Source organism: Chelonia mydas, chromosome 5 (assembly GCF_015237465.2).
Source record: "Chelonia mydas isolate rCheMyd1 chromosome 5, rCheMyd1.pri.v2, whole genome shotgun sequence".
In the NCBI taxonomy this organism is placed as follows: Eukaryota; Metazoa; Chordata; order Testudines; family Cheloniidae; genus Chelonia; species Chelonia mydas.
The window spans coordinates 90168008-90186733 of record NC_051245.2 but is presented as its reverse complement, the minus strand read 5'-3'; the positions used below and the strand labels follow the sequence as shown (position 1 = coordinate 90186733).

The following is an 18726-nucleotide window of genomic DNA, read 5'->3' as shown; positions in this document are numbered from 1 at the left end:
CCCTCATATATGTCATCATGTGTTCATTCTGTATTATAAAGTACTCCTTTTGGTTTTGTTAGTAAAGAAAGTTGCACTTATATCTTTCCCACCTCTCATTTTTTCTTTACTGTATTTTCTATCCCACTTCCACAAATATTTGTGTCATTATTGAACATTTATATTAAACTACGCTCCTGAAACATGAATCAGGATCAGAGACCCATCATCTCAGGTACTATAGAAACACATAAGACGACGCTGTCCTTGTCCAAAAAAGCTTACAGTCTAGGAATACAAGTGACATATGAAGGGTGGATGAAGAGGAATAAAACCAAGTGTATCTACTTGCAATACTCTATACATTGGGAGAAGTAAATGTGAACGTTCCCTTCTTACCTCAAGACCAAAGAAAAACTCAAAGGAGATTTGAAGGAGAGGTCATTCTATGCAGAAGCAGCACCAGAGACATTCTTGTGAGAAGCCGACAAGTGAAAGCCAATAAAGGAGATCCACAGTCACCAATTCTTCACACATTGTACATCTCAGCACTTCTCGGTAGGAGTCAATTTTACTTCTGACCTTTGCTGAATAGCCTTTTAGGAGCAGGAACAGATGCCTTGACAGCCAGGAGAGGCTCCTCTGAAGTCCAGCAGCACTATGGAACATAGGTGAGCACATGGATTATAAACCACCCTGGATTATACTGAAACTGAGATCCTTCCTTTCAATATATTCATCCAGGACCTCAGAACAGAGTTCCAATGAACCAGAACTTCTGGTCACCTTAGACAGATAGAACACATCTAGACCTTAGCAAAGCATTGGAGATAGTGTCTGAGGAATCATCACTAGAAAAATTAATTTAAATGGATTTAGAAAAGAGCGGGAATCTGAAGCTGGCTGAAGGGCCTGCAACTATGGAATAGTCTCAGAAGAAAAGTGTGGAAGCACACATTCTTGTGCAGAAGCCCAGCGCAAGTCCCACTTAAGTTGCAATGGTTGAAAAAATAAAGGCTGAGATTTTTAAACAGTACAAGGGATTTACCCAAACATCTTCCATTAAAATTAAACAAAGGCATTTATATCTAGTTTGAAGCCTCCTACATTATATAGAAAACTTGCATCTGGATGTGATTCACATTCAGGACGAAATACAAATAAACTCCATATCAACTTTATACATTTATTCAACAAACTAAATAAAAGGGGTAGGAGCTACTATATTCACTAAGTACAAACAATTGCTTACCATCCCCACAGTCCAGCCTTAAAGAAACAGTACATTGAACCTCAACTTACATAGTTCAAATAATAGCTCATACCAGACTCCTATAAAAGAAAGATTTCCCTCCCTCCATTTTCTTTCCCTCTCCCCCTCCCTAAATCTAACATTTTCTGAAAGCTTAATTCATGACGCAAAATGTATCTCACAGCTCAAGGATATGTAAAAAGCACACACAGGAAACTATCACGATGTCCAATATAAGTCACATTAAACTAAACTTTTCTCATAAAACTAAGGGGACCTGACATGTCATGGAAGTTGTGAAGGGAAGGGGGAAAAGATCAAGAACATCTTTTAGCTGTACTTGCTCACTCACTGTGTAGAACGATACTGTGAAAGTATCTTTTTAAAAAAAAAGAATTAAGGTCAATTGATGTCAATAGGAGTTTTCCCATCAACTTCAGTGGGGCAGGATTTTATCCCAAGAATTTAAATTAATCTTATCCTCTTGGGGCTGACCCCAAGAACCCACAACCTCTGCTGATATGAAGAGCCAATTCTCCCAATTTTATTTTTGGTCTACTTATTCAAATGTTAGTTAAAGGAACGAATATACTAGAGGTCTAGCCTATACAACTGGGATCCTTTGACTTAGTTACAACACTGTTACAGTGTTCCCAACCCCCAATCCCAACCACAGCCCCCCACAAACCCCATGTCTGTTTTCTTTAAAATATATTATTAGACTGCTTTTAAATGAGAGGAGATAAAACTAGTAATTTTATTACACAGTGAGACTTGTTCATTTCAAGCTGCTGTACAACTAGATATGCAATCGACAAATCCAGTCATATCAGCTCTTTACTAAGCACACACACTATAATTAGGATCACACTGTAATTAAAATCTTGATATTTTTTCCTTTAACAACTGCAGTTGCTGTATAAAAATACCAGATTCATAAGAACTTAAAAGTTTCAGTGAAAAGAACAAAGTGTTACATTTTGGGCTTACTTTTTGGCTTTCAAATAGCAAGGTTGAAAGAAAAAAAAAAACAATTAATACATCAGAAATCTCTGCCAGGCTTTTATAGCATTACAGGATTTTCCAGCTATGAAGAAACATATTGAATCTTTAGAGCACAACCCATTCTTCACTGCTTCAGTTGTCTCCTTTTGTTTACAAGTCCCTGCCATCCTTCTTTGTGAATTGAATGCTAAACTATCTCTGGAGAGACGTTATATTGCTTACAGAATGCCTCAGCAGATGGTGCTTCCTGTTGCAACAGAAGGCTGTGATTACACCTGAACTCTTCAAGAACTCTAACTTAAACAGAAGAACAAGATAAATGAAAGTCTTAAAGTTCTCTCCCTTCTATCCTCAGTTTCCACAGCAGGGGGGCGGGGGGAGGGTCCTAGATTTTAGAAATTACTAACAGATCCTTGTCAGCAGACCTTATTCAGGTATTATTGACAGGACCGGCATTTCTGATGATTGGTCACTGTTCATTCTGCCATAGGACCATCCATTATAAATAATAACGAAATGGAATAGACCTTCGTCAGGAAACGTGTATAAATGCCACCTGATTTCAGAAATTCTGTGTTATACAGAATATATGTGATGGATCTTTTTTCAAAACATTTATGAAGTCTTAGCAGGATTCACACTGTTCCACTGAGCATTAAATTTCAGTGAAACTTAAGAAAGCTTTTACTTAGACATAACATTGGGGCAAACCTGGAACATGAGTTACATGGCCTTTAAGGATGCACAAGACCCCAAAACCTACATAGTTTGCTGAGCACTTGCTGCCCTCAGGTCAGTCTACAGGAATTCAACACGTGTAGAAGTGTGCAGACCCACAACTACTACACACTTGGAACACTGATACAGTTGGAATGAACAACTCACATAAATGACAGGTTTCAGAGGAGCAGCCGTGTTAGTCTGTTTGTTAGTCTCTAAGGTGCCACAAGTCCTCCTTTTCTTTTCACATAAATGATTTCCATGCCTCTTTCACCTCCCGAACAGCTATACACTGATCCAAACACTCTGCCCTCTTGAGACTGCTGAGTTCACTGCAGCCCTACAGCTGTAATAACCCTTATGCAGCTCCTGCAGGGTGCAGAGAGAGGGTCAATACTATGTCCTGACCTGCAGGTATTTTCTACAACAAAAGAGTGTACATTGCCAGGTAGAAGGTGGATGGATGGCGGCTTCCTTCAACCCCCTGCCCCCACCCAATTTTCAATTCTTTATAGGGTAAGGTGGTTGTTTAGTTGGGGGACGGTTATTTAGCCTGATGGATCCATCAGCTAGATAGGGGCTTAAAACTGAGCTTGTCTGCTCTGCAGAGATCAAGGAGGCTCTAGAACTTTTGAGGTCTCTGTTGCCATGGCAGCAGACAGGGATAGGTCTAGGCCATTTATCTTAATTTGTTTTTCACAATTTTCTCCTATCTAAATGGCTATTACATATTTTCTACCATATTTCCTCTTTTCCCTGACTATTCAAACAAAGAGAACATAACTACCTTGTTTTATCAAAGCTGAAGGAAGACTGCATGGCTTAGGTGCCACCTGGCTGGTTTTCATACGGCCTTGCTGGCTAAAAGGTTCAATGTGCTGGGTTGTCTGTTTTTTTGTATTCATTTGGCACATGTTAGAGTGCTCTGAAATTCACACTCCCCAATTATCCAGACTGAATCGTCATGTTAGGATAGGTAAGAAAAATAATAAAACAAAAATACACATACTGTGGGGGTTTGTGTGTATAAAATGATTGTCTAAAACATAACCCTAATAATTGCTACAGTCTTCACTAGGACACTTTTTATTGGTTGGGAGGGTGGCCAGTTGCTGAGTTTTCTGCATCTCATAGGTGGCAACTGTCAAGGTTCCTTCCCCACTCTGAATTCTAGGGTACAGATGTGGGGACCTGCATGAAAGACCCCCTAAGCTTATTCTTACCAGCTTAGGTTAAAAACTTCCCCAAGGTACAAACTTTGCTTTGTCCTTGAATTGTATGCTGCCCCCACCAAGCGTTTTAAACAAAGAACAGGGAAAGAGACCACTTGGAGACATCTTCCCCCAAAATATCCCCCAAAGCCCTACACCCCCTTTCCTGGGGAAGGCTTCATAAGAATCCTAACCAGTTGGTACAGATGAACACAGACCCAAACCCCTGGATCTTAAGAACAATGAAAAATCCATCAGGTTCTTAAAAGAAGAATTTTAATTAAAGTAAAAGAATCACCTCTGTAAAATCAGGATGGTAAATACCTTACAGGGTAATCAGATTCAAAACATAGAGAATTCCTCTAGGCAAAACCTCAAGTTACAAAAAGACACAAAAACAGGAATACACATTCCATTCAGCATATCTTATTTTACAAGCCGTTAAACAAAAGGAAATCTAATGCATTTTTAGCTAGATTACTTACTAACTTAACAGGAATTGTAAGGCTGCGTTCCTGATCAGTTCCCGGCAAAAGCATCACACAGACAGACAAACCCTTTGTTCTCCCCCCCACTCCAGATTTGAAAGTATCTTGTCCCCTCATTAGTCATTTTGGGTCAGGTGCCAGCGAGGTTATCTTAGCTTCTTAACCCTTTACAGGTGAAAGGGTTTTGCCTCTGGCCAGGAGGGATATTATAGTACTGTATACAGAAAGTTGGTTATCCTTCCCTTCATATTTATGACAGCAACTCTATAGGATTATGTGTCACTGTTTCAAATTAAGTCCAAATCACTACCTCATAGTTATTCGATGATTCACATGAAGTGATTTGGTTGCCTTGGTTCAATTCCTTTATCCACAGCACAAAAGAGCGACCACAAATGGCACTGTCTCTCTGCAGAGACACCTGGATTGAGTGGGAATTGTAAATTAAATTACTGTCCGTGGGCCACCTTTGAGTTATGCTGTCAGGAAAGTGATAGCAAGTTTGTACCTCCACTGCACCTTTGTGTGGGTAGGTAAAGGGATTGGTCTTCAAGGCTCTCATCATTATACAATATCATTGTTATACAATATCACAGAACTAAATTACTTTAACATTTTTAAACAGGAAAAATCTCTGCACGTGTCTCATTAAAATACAATTGTGTCATGTCTAAGAATATTATAGGATGAATAGGTATGAGGAAGAATTAGAATTTGAGGGGAAAGTCCTGCTAACCCTGTGCAGTATTTCTATTTTGAGACAGAGACTATTTAAGAATACCCAAAAGGTAAACAAGTTCCTATTTATTGTCCCAATTTTTGCTCTCTCTGTGACAGTTTGCTGCACACTATGAGAGACTGGAACATTTATTCTTACAGAACTGCACTAAGAGGTATATTTAGATATTCAAGCTTTATCTGGCTAAGTTGTACAAACCATCCTCATCTTTCAGACTGTATTTGTAACACACTAAAAGGCTCCTATCCAATACTGAAAATTCTTCTTCCTCTCCACAACATTTAAACTCATGCTACAGAAAAGTTCTATAGGATTTCATACATAGAAATAACCTCCCAAACCTACAGAATTCTATAGCAGAAATATAATTCTCTATCAAATTCTATAGGTTTTAGAGAATTTCTACAGAACCCCATTGGTTTCAATTGGTTCAACAGGTTTTCCCATACAGATAATCTTTATGTGTCTTCTATTTTCGTTCCCTTCCTCGCCTCTCTCTATATGCTATCTTTGAGTGACCAAGTCTGCTCGGTGGGCTTAATAGCTGAACTCTCAAATCTGGATCTATCTTCTCTAGTTCTCCCTTGCATATATCACTGTACCTCAAATATTTGATCTTGGTTGGCTCACTGTCTCATATAAGTCACCAAACTCACTATGCTCATTGTTAACTACATTATTGTAGTGCCTGCCCACAATATGCTGCTCACTTACCAAACATCTAAAACACCACAAAGAGCTCACAATCTAAGGAGGGTTAAAACATAGAATCAAAGGGACTTGTTTGTTTCATAGGTTGTTTTCAGCCAACAAAACAAATATCTATTAGTCCCAACCAGTTTTCAAACAAAACATTTTCAGTAAGATAGTTTGTTGAAGGTGTCACTGTAGAAGTAGTAGTAGTAGATATGAAGAAAGAGTATAATGGCCTTATAGGCTAATTCAGTGAAGGTGCAACAGGAGAGAGTGCAAATACAGGTGCGGGATGATGCTAGCATCACTGGTGGAGCAGGGAGGACAAGAAGTTAACTAATTACTAATGGCTAGGTCAAGGGCCACTTAGACAATAGTAGTTATTTAATGTTTTTTTAAATCATACCATCTTAAGTACAATTGACAACACCATCATACTTGCAATTACCCAGGCCCATAAACTGATGGCTTCCTTGGACTCCTCTGTTGTCTTCCAAACCTTGTCACATTTCTTCTATGACATTTTTCAAATCCATTCTCCCTTTTTGTTCCAAAAGCCAAATGGCTCAACTATTCCCTAAACCTCTCTTTTTCTGTCCCTGAGTACTGAAACCTCTCAGGTCTTTTTTAATATTCACCTGGACTCCTCCAGTCGATCCAAGTGTTCTCAGAAGTCATGTTTCTTCCCTGTTACTTTGACAATATCCTCCTGGATCCCTACTGTGCTACACATCAAATTAAAATGTCTTGTCCTTATCTTTAAGGCCCCACATAATGCTGCCCTTACCTACTTTTCTGAGCTGATGTTCTTTTTGTATTTCCCCTCTTCCCCCTCTTCATCGTTTCCTCCTAAAGGAGTCTCTGTGCTCTTTTCCATGCTCCCCTAGTGCTCAGACCACTCTCCTCACCCCAGTTCATTCCAGTCATCTCACTCGCTATATTCAAATCCTCCCTAAAGACATCCTTCTGTCATCTCATCTATGAGGCGAGAGCAGGAAGGAACAGAACAAAGGTGATTGCCAGATCATATCATTGTCTCCCTTTTCTTTCCCTTCCTTGTTTGTTTATGACTATGGCAGGCCCACCAGCTATCCCTAGGGTTTGGAGGTACAGCTCCTTTAAGCCAGACTCTTAAAAAGGAAAACAAAAAAAAACTTCCTCCTTCTGAACCAGGAGGAAATAATATCATCACAGAGTGGCTTCCTTTGACCACAACTACAGAGCAAACACAGAGCAGCTTCTTTTGCCTAGTCTCAGTTCTCCCAAACCACACAGGGCTGCTCTTCCTTCAGACAAAGGATCCACCCAAGGAGAAAAACAAACGAAACAGTTGCTACTATGGTGACAGTCTCTGGGTAGTCATGTACTCTCCCTGATTACTAGGCAAGCCGTTAATTCCCCATTTCCTCCTTTTCCCTAGCCTGCATGTAGATGAGCAGTCACTTGGATTAGGAAGAGACCAGAAAGCAGCTCCTCACACTTCTCTCTCTGTAGCCCTGTGGAAGCCACTGCTTCTGTTCATGGCTTCCTCCACTTAGGAGGCACAGCTATCAGCTCCTTCTCCCAGCAACCTGACAAGCTGCTGCTGTTGACTCTTCTCTCCAGGTCTGACAGTTCAGGAAGTCGTTTTTAAGAGAGAGTTTCCTGCTTTCTCCCCAGTGAATGAGTTTTATTCTTCCTGGTTCACACAGCACATGACTATGACTCTTTATTTGTTGTATGCTCTCCAGGCTAAGCACCATGTGAGGCACTTAATCATTTTTTGAAGAGCCAGAAATATGCTAAAAGCCAGTCAAAATTTTCCAAAGTTCAGTTTTTCAATGAAAAAGATGGAATGAGTTTTTGGGGATTTTTTTAAGTATTTTTTTTAAATATCAGATATAAGTAGTAATAATGAAACAGAACCTAACTGAGTGCATGCTGACAGTGTACTGTGCTTGTCTGCTGAGGCTTTTTTAGTAGAAGACAAGGACTGTAGCACATGGTAGTTATCTTGGCACCTGGAAAGTTATCTTGCTGAATACATTGTAAGATAAGTTTAGTGGAAATAATTCTGCCTAGGGACACAGATTAAAGAGCATCCCTTCATCTTAAATCTAGGTTAAACAGGGTCTGGCACCAGCATATTTCAAATGCATGTCATTCCATTTTTCATTGTATCTTTTAATTCAGCTTCTAGGAACCTAACATTAAGGTGTGACTTTCTATGTGCCTTGGAGTCTTTGATGTATTTATCCTCACCACACCTCTGGGCGGTAAGGAAGTATTATTATTCCCAGCTATGAAATGGGGAACTGAGGCATAGCGAAGTTAAGTGACTTACCCAAGGTCACACAGGAAGTCTGAGGAGGAACAGAGAATTGAACTTGGGTCTCACAAGGCTAAGGCTAGTGGCCTAATCACTAGATCAGCCTTCCCTTTTCCAGGGGGAGAGCTGCCACTCATTCTTTGACTTCATTAACACACTGTACATAGTCATCAGGAAGGAGATGGGAGGGGAAAGTCCCAAGCTTGTACAGTTTAAAGGAGTTATATCTTCCTAGGCTGCAAAATTCATTGCAAGGTTCTCTCTGAGACACACTGCTGAACCGCTCAGCAGAATGAAGAAACCTGTATCTAAGGTTGCTGCTTTTGTTTTGGAAAAGCTGATGTAGAAAATTTCTAGAGTCAATACTTGGTATGACTTAAAACGGAACCAGTTTCAGTGGGTTACAGTGTGGTGATCTGTATGAACTCCCACATATAATCTATCTCCAAGAGGTAGGAGCCAGCTTGAACCACTTTTCAAGATGCTCCCTGAATTTCATAGCAACTTTCAAGGCTCAGATTACAAATGATTATACTAATGGGCCAAATAGCCATCTCATACCAAACTAGCATCCAAAAGTTTGTGTGTACATTTTGTGTAAGTACAGCCCATTTATATATATCTACACACACATTAGATAGATATAGATATAGACAGACATATAGATCACACACACAAGATCAAGTTGGTAGGTAACTATTCAAGTCCTGCATACAAATGTGGAGTTTGTGTTCATGAACAATTTGTGTGGAGTTTGTGTTCATGAGCAAAACTGAAGGTGAAATTTTAGAGGCCGGCTTTGGAAATTTGCCTGAATAGATTTTGTGGGTAAATATCTGCATGAAAAAATGAAACAAATGAAAGAGGTTCCGGTTAGATCTAGGTCTAAATTTACCACACACATAATCCGGCTGGCTTACTTTGATATGGGTTACAACGATATTTAAATTTAATCAGGTTTTAAAGAGCTTCATCACAGGAACCTGCAACCTCAGCAGAAGAACTTGTGACTTACACTGACCTGTTGCAAGAGCTCTGTGCATCTGAATAAGCTTTGAGAACCTAACCTTTTATCCCGTCAAATGAATGTCTTCTATTATTTGTTTAAGAGTATTACTTTGTTTGAACAACCTGCTATGCAAAGTGTGAACAATGGATCCAGAGAAAAATGGAGCTCTTAGGACTGTTCTCTAAGCACAGATGAACCAACAAGATCTGTAAGGTCATGTCTGGATATTCGGGGACTCTGGGGACTGGGGCTGTAGGAGCTATGGAATAAACTATATTGTTTATTTGAAAATATTTGGCTGATTTTTTATCTGTCTTGGTGACCCACTCTTGCCTAGTTTCTCCTACACTGATTATTGTATCAACAAGTTATTTTGAGTAGGAATTTTTTCTGTATATTCTGGCTGATCTGAGTCACTGTATAAGATATACAGTACATTTGCAATTGTTCCAGAAACAGCAAGACCCTTATTGTGTGTAGGCCCTCATTAGGAACTGGAAACCATGCACATTAATACCACCATATTATACTTTATACGCTTTATTGTTATATATTATTAGATAGTATGGTTAAAGTTAAATAATAACTTTAACAACAGTACACACTGTGTTATGTACATAAATAAGACAGGGAATTTAGGACAAGGTATTAAAAACAAAATAATTGTTATTAAAAAGTCCTACTAATATGAATTAGGAGGCCAAGGTTTTCCAAAGTTGGTGATTAATAGATTTAGGTTTCTAAATTCTTATTTAAGCACCTGACAAGCTGGGAGCAATGTAGACAATCTGGCTGACAGAGTCACTCTAGTCACTCAAGCCACTTCGGCTTGAGCTAGCAAACTAAAAACAGCAGTGGATGTGGCAGCTTAAGTGGCACCTCAACCACTTTGGTCTGAGTTTCGGGGGCTAGCCTGAGCCTTCACTAATGCTGCGACATCCACGCTTCTATTCCTAGCATGTTAGCTCAAGCCAAGCTAGTGCAAGTATGTCTACCAGGGCTAGGAAGCACACTCACAGCTGTAGAGTAGACATATCCTAAGTGGTCTGGTTTTCAAAAAGTGTTGAGGATGCAGAAGTTCAAAGTTTAAGTCCATGGAAGACATTGAATACATGTCATACTTTTTTAAAAAATCAGGCCACCTTTTTAGGATCCTAAATAATAGTTTAAGAGTCCAACTTTAGCCATACATATTATAAAACCTTGGTCTGAACATTGTCACAAGCAGCTAACATGGTTTTGTTGCAAACAAACCAAAATCTAGCTGAACTTTTCCTACTCTTCCAATTTAATACCAAAGAATATGAAACCAGACTGGGAAAGAAGACATGAAAAAGACCACAATAAGCACTTTGGGGTGGGGGTATTTTGTATTTTATTTTATATCCAAGGAGATTGGAGTAATAGGTAGGTATGAGAATGTTTTAACATTTCTTAAACTTCTCAGTATCTAGTTCCATAAATTAAAAAGTGAAACGTTCAAGACAGCACTAATAGCATGGCAAGCCCCATTAGTCACTGTGGAAAGAGCACAGAGCTCTGCTTTGTCTCAAACTATCAAAAAAGACAAACTATGAGGAACTAGTTGAAGAATTAAGAATTACTTCCCTCAGTAATGATATTACATGTTTTGTCTCCGGACCAGCCTTCCCCCTTCAACCAACCCATGCCCTAACCCAATCTCACAGCGGAGAATTATGGACCAATCACATTGATCAGCTGGTTCTTTTCTTCCATTCCAAACTAAGCGACTAGGTCAGCAGCACTGTGCACACAGTGCATGTTAGTTACAGGTTTAGATGCTGAAGTGCTTTAAAAAGGATCTATATCAACTTGGCTGCTTATTCCACTTACAGGACTGCAACAGCTTCAGATTTAGTCCCTGGTTTGCTAAATAGGACCTCAGTGGCAGAACAGGCAGATGAAGCAGGATCACCTCTCAATGGCTGCCACAGAGGAGAAACCCCAGTTGCCTTGGACCTCCTTGCCACTGGACACAGCTGCCTCTTCTGCCAAGATTTGCATGGCTGCTGGTGTGCAACAGCTCTAGCACATTAAACTACTCATGTGCCGGCTCCTTTCACAGGAAGAACTTTTTCCCCACCCCTACCCATAAAAACCCTGTGGCAATGAGCGAATGGCGATGGGGATATGCGAAGTGATCACCAGGAGTCCCTAATAACAGACTCACATGCAGGTGGTGACTGCAAGATGGTCGTCACATGCCCCTGGACTGGGATAGGGGGGCATTTTTGGCAGCCGCGGTCATGACTGAGCAGGCCTTTTTAGGAACCCCGCTGCTCACCCCATATGGGGAAGGAGCTAGAAAAGGTGCCCCAAACATAGGCTATCCCACCCAGTGGTGCAAGTAGAAATTAGGTCTTGCCAGTACTTCACTCATGAGAGGGACACAAGGGGGGGGGCATGTGACCCTCCATGTGATTCCTCCCTGCCCCACCCCCCAGCCTGGTGCTGCCACACTCTCCTCATCGCCTCAGACACCCTCCTTACCTGTCTAAAATTTTACAACAGATGCAGATGTTTAACAGATGGAGTTGTAAAATGATGCTTTGGGCCCCTAGTGCCACCTGTATTTCCAGGTGTCATTGAAGATCCAGCAGCACCCCAAATTGAAAACTTCTTAAATGAAAGAAGGATAGGAAGGACAATCACTCCACTTTCCCTTAACACACTATCAGTGCCTCCCTTATGTCCAGACTAAGCTTCTGCCAGCTTGCCTGTATCTAAGTATTGCTCTCTGCCAGGCACTAGGAAAGCAAAGATGCTGCGCCATATGGGTTTGATGGAAAAAAGGCATAGAACTGTGTGTGCCATGTACGTCTTGATAGAACTACAGCCCAAATTGTTTTGTTGTTTCCCCTCAACATGATATACAGGAGGGGCAATCAAAATCAGCCTGGCAGAACATGCATGAGAACTGTCTCTGGACAGATAAGCAAATGATCAAAATCACATTCTCTGATCTCTTGGGGCCAAATCTTGTTCCCATGGAGATCAAAAGGAGTTTTGCTATTGAGTTCAATGGGAACAGACTTTCACATTTGGAGAGGAAAGAACAAAACCACTCAAGCAAGGGCTCTTCCTGTCTCTTCAATATACCTACTTGTGAATGCCACACCACAGCCTTAAATGGGCCCTGGATTAAGCAGATTGTCTAATTTTTCCTTTTCTACACTCTCGCCTTTCACCAAGGACAACTCCAGTCCCTTCCCCATCACTCAGACTCAGGCTTAGCTTTGACTCCTCCCTTTCTTTCTCCCGATCCAGGATCTTGCCAAATTCTGCCTGATATCACTTCTAAAACCTGCCTCTTCCTCTCCAGTCCCTCTGTAAGAACCATGGTTCTCTTTAACCTGCACCAACAGAACTGCCTTCTTTCTAAACCCCCAGCTTTCCACCTCTCCCGCTTCAATCGACTGAATGTTCAGCAGCTCACTTGATCTGCTTTCCAGCCTATCTAAGTCCCTTCACTGGCTCCCTTTCTCTTCCCACAGAGTGGAAGCTGTTCACGCTCATTTCTAAGGCTTTGCTCATAACTACATCCCATCTTCCCAAGGGAAGCCAAGACTCGAATGCCCTAGCCACGTTCTGCTCCTTTCCCCACTGCAGCAGCAGGGAAAGGAACAGATTGCAGCCCCACTCCCCCAGCCTTGTCCTCCGATGGGGCTATGCAGTTCTGTGGGGGCGGAGCTGCCAGCGTGGGGCCGTCCAGTGGCCCCATGTCTTTCCGGAACCCTGTACTGGCTAGAAATGTATTGCAGGTACTGGGTACCGGTGGGTACTGCCATACTTGCACTCCTGATCCCACCATGCCTGACTGGATAACCATGTCCAGAGGGATCACTCCCAATGCGGTCCAAAAACAAAAATGTTTCTTGCAACTTGGAATGTCTGTACCCTACTGGACGAATCAAAAGAGAAAGACCCAAACACAGAGCAGCAATTGTTGCCTGAAAACTCTTGAAGTACAACATTGACATCACTGCTCTCAGCAAAACAAGACATGCAGCTGAAGGCCACTTGAGGGAAGAGGGCGGTGGTTACATTTTCTTCTGGAAAGGAAAACCAGCAAGCAACAGGTGAATACACAGTGTTGGCTTTGCAATCAAAAACCTTCTAGTCAACTGCCTGACTGAGCTCCCCATCGGCATCATAGAATCATAGAATCATAGAATATCAGGGTTGGAAGGGACCTCAGGAGGTCATCTAGTCCAACCCCCTGCTCAAAGCAGGACCAATCCCCAATCAAATCATCCCAGCCAAGGCTTTGTCAAGCCTGACCTTAAAAACTTCCAAGGAAGGAGATTCTACCACCTCCCTAGGTAACGCATTCCAGTGTTTCACCACCCTCTTAGTGAAAAAGTTTTTCCTAATATCCAACCTAAACCTCCCCCACTGCAACTTGAGACCATTACTCCTTGTCCTGTCCTCTTCTACCACTGAGAATAGTCTAGAACCATCCTCTCTGGAACCACCTCTCAGGTAGTTGAAAGCAGCTATCAAATCCCCCCTCATTCTTCTCTTCCGCAGACTAAACAATCCCAGTTCCCTCAGCCTCTCCTCATAACTCATGTGTTCCAGACCCCTAATCATTTTTGTTGCCCTTCGCTGGACTCTCTCCAATTTATCCACGTCCTTCTTGTAGTGTGGGGCCCAAAACTGGACACAGTACTCCAGATGAGGCCTCACCAATGTCGAATAGAGGGGAACGATCACGTCCCTCGATCTGCTCGCTATGCCCCTACTTATACATCCCAAAATGCCACTGGCCGTCTTGGCAACAAGGGCACACTGCTGACTCATATCCAGCTTCTCGTCCACTGTCACCCCTAGGTCCTTTTCCGCAGAACTGCTGCCTAGCCATTCAGTCCCTAGTCTGTAGCTGTGCATTGGGTTCTTCCGTCCTAAGTGCAGGACCCTGCACTTATCCTTGTTGAACCGCATCAGGTTTCTTTTGGCCCAATCCTCCAATTTGTCTAGGTCCCTCTGTATCCTATCCCTGCCCTCCAGCGTATCTACCACTCCTCCCAGTTTAGTATCATCCGCAAATTTGCTGAGGATGCAATCCACACCATCCTCCAGATCATTTATGAAGATATTGAACAAAACCGGCCCCAGGACCAACCCCTGGGGCACTCCACTTGACACCGGCTGCCAACTAGACATGGAGCCATTGATCACTACCCGTTGAGCCCGACAATCTAGCCAACTTTCTACCCACCTTATAGTGCATTCATCCAGCCCATACTTCTTTAACTTGCTGACAAGAATACTGCGGGAGACCGTGTCAAAAGCTTTGCTAAAGTCAAGAAACAATACATCCACTGCTTTCCCTTCATCCACAGAATCAGTAATCTCATCATAGAAGGCTATTAGGTTAGTCAGGCATGACCTACCCTTGGTGAATCCATGCTGACTGTTCCTGATCACTTTCCTCTCGTGTAAGTGCTTCAGGATTGATTCCTTGAGGACCTGCTCCATGATTTTTCCGAGGACTGAGGTGAGGCTGACTGGCCTGTAGTTCCCAGGATCCTCCTTCTTCCCTTTTTTAAAGATTGGCACTACATTAGCCTTTTTCCAGTCATCTGGGACTTCCCCCGTTCGCCACGAGTTTTCAAAGATAATGGCCAATGGCTCTGCAATCACATCCGCCAATTCCTTTAGCACTCTCGGATGTAACTCGTCCGGCCCCATAGACTTGTGCACGTCCAGCTTTTCTAAATAGTCCCTAACCACCTCTTTCTCCACAGAGGGCTGGCCATCTACTCCCCATGTTGCGATGCCCAGCGCAGCAGTCTGGGAGCTGTCCTTGTTAGTGAAGACAGAGGCAAAAAAAGCATTGAGCACATTAGCTTTTTCCACATCCTCTGTCACTAGGTTGCCTCCCTCATTCAGTAAGGGGCCCACACTTTCCGTGGCTTTCTTCTTGTTGCCAACATACCTGAAGAAACCCTTCTTGTTACTCTTGACATCTCTTGCTAGCTGCAGCTCCAGGTGCGATTTGGCCCTCCTGATTTCATTCCTACATGCCCGAGCAATATTTTTATACTCTTCCCTGGTCATATGTCCAACCTTCCACTTCTTGTAAGCTTCTTTTTTATGTTTAAGATCCGCTAGGATTTCACCGTTAAGCCAAGCTGGTCGCCTGCCATATTTACTATCTACTTTACTATCAATGAGCGCTTTATGACCCTCCACATCCAATTGGTCAATAAGTCATTTGTCACTATCATCAATGCATATGCACCAATCTTGACGCTGAAGAAGAACAGAAAGAATCTTTCTACACTGACATTGATAAAATGTTGTCATCCATTCCAAAAACAGATAAGATAATCCTTTTAAGGGGCTTAAACACAAGAGTTGGAAGGGAGGAGTGGGCAAGATCAATTCCAATGGCATCCTTCTACTCAGCAAATGTGTAGAGCATGACCTAGTGATCACAAACACATTCTTCAGTCAAAGCAACAAGTATAGAACAACTTGACAACACCCCCGCTCAAAACAGTGGGACCTCCTAAACTATACCATTATAAGAACACAGGATCTAAGAGCTGTGCAAGTCACTTGTGTCGTTAGAGGAGCTTATGATTGCTGGATTGACCACCTCCTGGAGTAAGCTTGGCCTGGTTCCGCCCACTCAGGTTGAGGGCGTGGCTCCTCACCCTCTAGTTTAGAGGGAAACAACCAAGCTCATGTGGCATCATATCTCTGCGATCTGAAGATGGTAGTACCCTTCTTAAAGATAATGAATCCATCAAAGAGCACTGGAAGGAACACTACCAAAAGCTTCTAAATCGAGAATCGACTGACTGATGACACCATCAATTCCATTCTCAGCATCCAATCTGGGAAACTCTTGCCAACCCACCAACACCTGAGGAGGTCTGCAAAGCAATTAAACAAATGAAGAAAAATAAAGCACCAGGTCCTGATGGCATACCAGCTGAAGTACTGAAAGTAGAGGGCAAAACACTGACTAACAAGCTTCACTTGCTGCTCCTCAAAATCTGGTGCACCGAAGAAATCCCTGCTGACTTATGTAATGCTAACATCACCACCATTTTCAAAATGGAACACAGGGCCGACTGTGGCAACTATCAAGGCATTGCCCTCCTCTTCATCGCTGGGAAGATCCTTGCTAGAATTTTTCTGAATCATCTGCTCCCTGTTGCAGAGGAAGTACTTCCAGAGTCCCAGTGTAGCTTCAGACCATCACAAGGCACAACCAACATGATTTTTGCAGCCAGGCAGATCCAGGAAAAATGTCAAGAACACCAGGAGCTGTATATGGCCTTTCAACATCTGACCAAAGCCTTCAACTCTGTCAACCGTGAGGCTCTGTGGAAAATCATGTCAAAGTTTCGCTGCCCAAGCAAATTTATCACCATCGTAAGACTCCTCCACGATCAGATGACTGCCTCCATCCTGTGCAGTGGCTCCACCTCTGAGCCCTCTGTCATACGAACTGGTGTAAAACAAGGTGGTGTACTGGCACCCACCCTTTTCTCCATTTTCTTAGCAGCTATTAAAACATTAACCCAAGACCGTTTACCATGGGGCATTGGCATCCAACATCGGATTGACGGCAACCTCTTCAACCTTCCTCGTCTCCATGCCAGAACTACAGTAATATCGGCAACAATAACTGAACTGCAGTATGCAGATGATTGTGCTGTAGTTGCACACTCAAAGGAGGATCTACAAACAGCCCTTAATTGCTTCTCCGAAGCTTACCAAAGCCTATGACTAACTCTGAACATCAGCAAAACAAAAGTTCTCCACCAGACAGTTCCCAGTCAATCATCAGACTCAGCAAGGAAGATCTACATCAACAAAGAAGAACTGGAAAATATAGAATACTTTGCCTATCTTGGCAGCCATCTCTGACAGAGAGCAGACATAGACGTTGAGATTCAGCACAGAATTCACTGTGCCAGCCTTGACTTTGGCAGACTGTTTCACCGGGTGTTCAACAATCACAACATCAGAACACATACTAGACTTTTAGTTTATAAAGCAGTGGTAATCCCAATTCTCCTCTATGGCTGTGAGACTTGGGTGACCTACAGAAAACACATGAAAAACCTGGAACGCCAGCACCAGCACTTTCTTCAGAAGATCCTCAACATAAAGTGGGAGGATCATCGCACTAATGTCAGTGTCCTCACAGAGGCCAACATATTCAGTGTTGAAGCCCTGATTATCCAGCACCAGCTGAGGCAGAGCAGGCACTGTGTGCACATGCCTGATGTATGCTTACCAAAACAACTGCTGTATGCACAACTCACCAAAGGAGAAAAAAAACGAGGAGGCCAGAAGAAACACTTTAAAGACACCCTCAAGATAAACATCAAGAGATGTGGCATCGACACCACACACTGGGAGGCAGCAGCACAGGATAGGGATAACTGGCAAAGACTTGTCTGAGTTTTTTGAGGAAAATCACCTTGCCCTGGTCTCAGAAAAATGCCACAAAAGAAAGAAAAGACAACTGTCACACAGCAGGTATGGCCCAACCCTGTCTTCAACCATCACCTGAGGATCGGGCTCCTCAGTCACCAAAGGACCCATGAAAAAAAAATCTGTGAAAGAGATCATCCTCGACCTTGAGGAATCGCCAACAACTGCAACAGCTTCACATTTAGTCCCTGTTTTGCTAACAATTTTAAAGTAGCTTCAAGGTCCAAATTTTCAGTCAGGTGCTTGAATCATATCAACAGCGCTCGCAGATGCAAATCCTGGCTTTTGCATATGCAGTTACCTGAAATGAGCACACAAACAAGATTATTGTAGGTGCAATGGCTGCATGAAGATTTTTGCAGGCTTCCCTGTTGTGCCCAAGTTTTAATATTTGACCTCACCCTGATGGATAAAATCCTATTGAATTTAACAGGAACAAAACAAATGAAGACTCCATTCAAATTACAACAGGCTAGAGAATGTAATAGAGTATGGCAGCCTCTCTGTAGTCTCTTTTTCACCATCATATAGAATTCAGTCATGTATAAATTTTTCCAGTGAATAATTCACATTTTAGTAGGTGTCTGATTTACAACCACACCCACAGAGCACAGCAAAGTGAAGAATGTTCATAAATACACATCAGTCAGAAGACGGGCGTAATCATTACTATGCCTGATAAAAAGTGGCTTTTTTATTGAAAAGCAGAGATGAGCTAGGTTCAAATCCTCTGATCTAATTTCCTCCAAATTTAGGGCAATTACAAATCTGAATCCAGAGACAAATTTTGTGGCATGACATCACCATCCATGCTGGAAAACTAATGACTGAACCTGAA

The 18726-nt window shown here is 42.3% G+C and overlaps 1 long non-coding RNA gene across 1 annotated transcript in view; it reads right to left on the bottom strand.

The window, feature by feature from the left end:
• The window catches only part of LOC122465798, a 127796-nt gene that overhangs the window by 77259 nt on the left and 31811 nt on the right, over nt 1–18726 (bottom strand). The window contains exon 2 of the long non-coding RNA XR_006290855.1: nt 379–637. This is a non-coding gene — a long non-coding RNA (uncharacterized LOC122465798). The remainder of the gene's footprint in view (nt 1–378; nt 638–18726) is intronic.